The sequence below is a fragment of the Acomys russatus genome, chromosome 15 (genome assembly GCF_903995435.1).
Source record: "Acomys russatus chromosome 15, mAcoRus1.1, whole genome shotgun sequence".
NCBI lineage: Eukaryota > Metazoa > Chordata > Mammalia > Rodentia > Muridae > Acomys > Acomys russatus.
In genome coordinates this window covers 65,030,363-65,033,778 of record NC_067151.1, presented here as the reverse complement: position 1 = coordinate 65,033,778, position 3,416 = coordinate 65,030,363, and the positions used below count along the sequence as shown (strand labels likewise).

The following is a 3,416-nucleotide window of genomic DNA, read 5'->3' as shown; positions in this document are numbered from 1 at the left end:
AGACACACAGAGTGACATCATAAACAAAGACAGACAGGCAGAAGCAGAAAGGGACAGACAGAGAAAAAGAGAGAGCTGGAGCTAGACAGACACAGAAAGACAGACACCACATGTCCTGGACTTGCTATGTACACCAGACTGGCCTTGGATTCACTGAGATCCACCTGCCTTTGCCTTCCTGAGTGCTGGGATTAAAGGCATGGGCCACATGCCTGGGTTGTTACTTAGTTTCTTAAGATCTGGGGATTGTGGCATGGTTATCCTGCGCTTTATGGCTAATGCCCACTTATTGAGTACATACTACTTACTATATGTGTCTTTTTGGGTCTGAGTTACCTCACTCAGGACGATATTTTCTAGTTCCATCCATTTGGCTGCAACTTTTATGATGTCATTGGGCTGTTTGTTTGTTTGTTGTTGAGACAGGGTTTCTCTGTGTAGCCTTGGCTGTTTTGGACTCAATTTGTAGGCCATGCTGGCTTAAACTCACAGAGATCAGCCTGCCTCTGACTCCCAGAGTGCTGGGATTAAAGGTGTGCGCCACCATGCCCGGAGATGTGATTGTTTTTAATAGCTGAGTAATATTCCATTGTGTAAATGTACAATATTTTCTTTATCAGTCCTTCAGTTGAGAGACATCTACATCATTTCCAGTTTCTGACTATTGTGAACAAAGGTGATATGAACATGGTTGAATAAGTGTCCTTGTGTATGGTAGAGTATCAGTTGAGAGCTGTTTTTTCAGGGGCTGTAAAGAATTGTTTTTGCATTTAATGGGAACTGCATTGAATCTGTGGGTTGCTGTGGTGAGATGGCCATTGTGTCTTTGTTAATCCTACCTATCCTCAAGCAAGGAAGATCTTTCCCTCTTCTCATATCTTCTTCAGTCTCTTTCTGTAGAGAATTGATGTTTTTTTTTCATACAAGACATTTATTTCCTTTGTTACAGTTACATCAAGATTCTTTATGGTTTTTGTGGCTATTGTGCAGAGCGTTGATTCCCTCGCTCTACCCATCAGGATATCAAAGCAGAAGCTCAGTCTCACAGCCCACCTTAGGGCAGAGTGCAGGGAGTGCTATGGAGGAGTTGAGGATAGAAGGACCCTTCTGGGACAGGATCTCTATAAAAGACTAACAGAGTCAAGAAATCTGGACCCATGGGTCCTGCAGATTCCAGTGCATCAAAGAGAGACCATGCGTGGAGTAAAGCCTAGGCACCCCACTCAGAGGTAGCCTATTGGCATCTCCATTTCAATATGGGGCCCATAATAAGTAGATCTGGGGCTATTCCTGCCATGGACTCTGTTGGCTGCACTTAGATGACTTTCCCGTGGCTGGGTGCTTTACCATGCCGTGGAGGAAGAGGATGTAGGCAGAGCTGAGGAGACCTGATAGGCTGGGGTCAGTTGGTAGGGGAGAAGGGCTTCCCCTCTCTGAGGACTTGGGTAGGGAAATCGAGGGGCAAGGCTGTTAGGGTGGGGCCTGAGGGAATGAGAGAGAGGTCTACAATTGGGATATCAAGTGAAAAAATTTAAAATATACTTAAATTTTTGAAAAGAATGTGTAAAATGTTTCAAACACTACGAAAGTTGTGTATAGTAGGCGAAACTAGTTACCAACTGATCTAATTCAATACAGAGAAAGAAATGGAGTGATGTAAGAGTCACTAGGGCCTGGACGATCTTGTCTTAAATTGATATTGAAATCTGGGTAGATGATTACAGAGACACCCAACTTTCCAGTCTCAGCAAGGGGGGAACAGAGTGGAGGTGAGACACTAAAATTCTGAAAAGTATTTGTTCTTATGTCCTACAGGAAGAAGATAAACCATATCTTGATTCTTTGTTTTGGATAGAAATTGAGCCTCAAATTGCCTCCAGGAGAAATGTCAGGGGACCAGGCAGGCAAGACCCGGGGCTCCACACATATTGCTGTGCAGAAGATTTCCTACAGGTGGACCATCAGCAACTTCTCCTTTTGCCTGGAGGGAATGCAGGATGCCATTTTCAGTGGGGCTTTCTCATCAGGAGCCAATGACAACCTGAAATGGTGTTTGAGAGTTCACCCCAAAGGCATTGACAAAGAAAGCAAAGATTACGTGTCAGTTTACCTGGTGTTGCTCAGGAGTCCAAAGACCCCAGTTTGGGCAAAGTTCCAGTTTTGGATTATAAATGCGGGAGGACACAAAACTCTAGGAATGATGAGCCCACGGGTCTTTAAATTCCTTCCTGTCGACAATTGGGGATTCAAAATGTTCATGCCAAGAGATTTCCTCTTGTCCCAGACAGAATGCCTTCTACCTGAGGGCCATCTCACCCTGCTCTGCAACGTGAACGTGGTCCAAGACACCAATAGCACTTCTGAAGAAAACTCAAAGCCTGCGATAAAGGTTCCAAGGTGGACCTTTACAGATGACCTGGGGGGCTGTGGGAGAATTTCCACTTCACAGACTGCAGCCTGTTGGTAGGTGGTCACGAATTCCAGGCTCACAAGGCCATCTTAGCAGCTCGCTCTCCGGTTTTCAGAGCCATGTTTGAACACGACATGAAGGAGAAGCCAAAGGACCAAACTGAGATCCAGGACATGGAACCTCAAGTCTTCAAGGAGTTGATGGGTTTCATTTACATGGGGAAGGCGCCAAACCTCCACTGCTTGGCCCCTGGTGTGCTGGCAGCTACTGACAGGTATGGGCTGGAATGCTTGAAGGCCATGTGTGAGGACGCCCTCTGCAGGGACCTCTCAGTGGAGAATGCTGCTCACACTCTCTTCCTGGCTGATCTCCACAGAGCTGAGCAGGTGAAAATGGAGGCCCTAGGTTTCATTATAGTTCATGCTTCTGAGGTCTCTGAGACCTCAGAGTGGAAGGAAATTGTGGAAGCCTTTCCCCACTTGCTGGCTGAAGCATTCCAGTCCCTGTCTTCTGCACAGGATCCTTGGCTGGAGCCCCCTCTCAAACACCTGAAGTGATCCTAGCACCTGGTTAGTTGTGACTAATCCTGTCTTCCACAAGGACAGATCGTGCTGTTACCAGTGACCTCCAGTCACACCAAGGCCTTGATGCTGCATTTACAGGGAATCTGGGCATGGACAGCCTTGTGGCTCTGGATTTCAAACATCCGGAATAAGTTGGAGTGATTGCCATGTGGACAGTCCTACAGTCAGGTGTGCTCTACCTAACATCTGCCTTCTTGCTGTACTTGTTTGGTTTTTGTTTCCTGAGTTGGAGACTGAGAGTTAACTTAGGTGTTTGCAACTAACAGCCCAAATTGAAATTTTGGGGAGAGGCCACTTTTTTTCTTTAACTGAGCAGAACACATGACCAAGGGATCAGGTCAAAGGAGAAAACAAATGTTTACATTTAATCCTAAGGGGAGAAAAAAACAAAGCACTCTTGTTTTCCCCCCATAACTCAGTTT

The 3,416-nt window shown here is 45.9% G+C and overlaps 1 pseudogene; it reads left to right on the top strand.

The window, feature by feature from the left end:
• Positions 1 to 1,885: 1,885 nt before the first annotated feature.
• On the top strand, positions 1,886 to 2,967 carry LOC127198962 (TD and POZ domain-containing protein 1-like; annotated as a pseudogene).
• Positions 2,968 to 3,416: the final 449 nt, after the last annotated feature.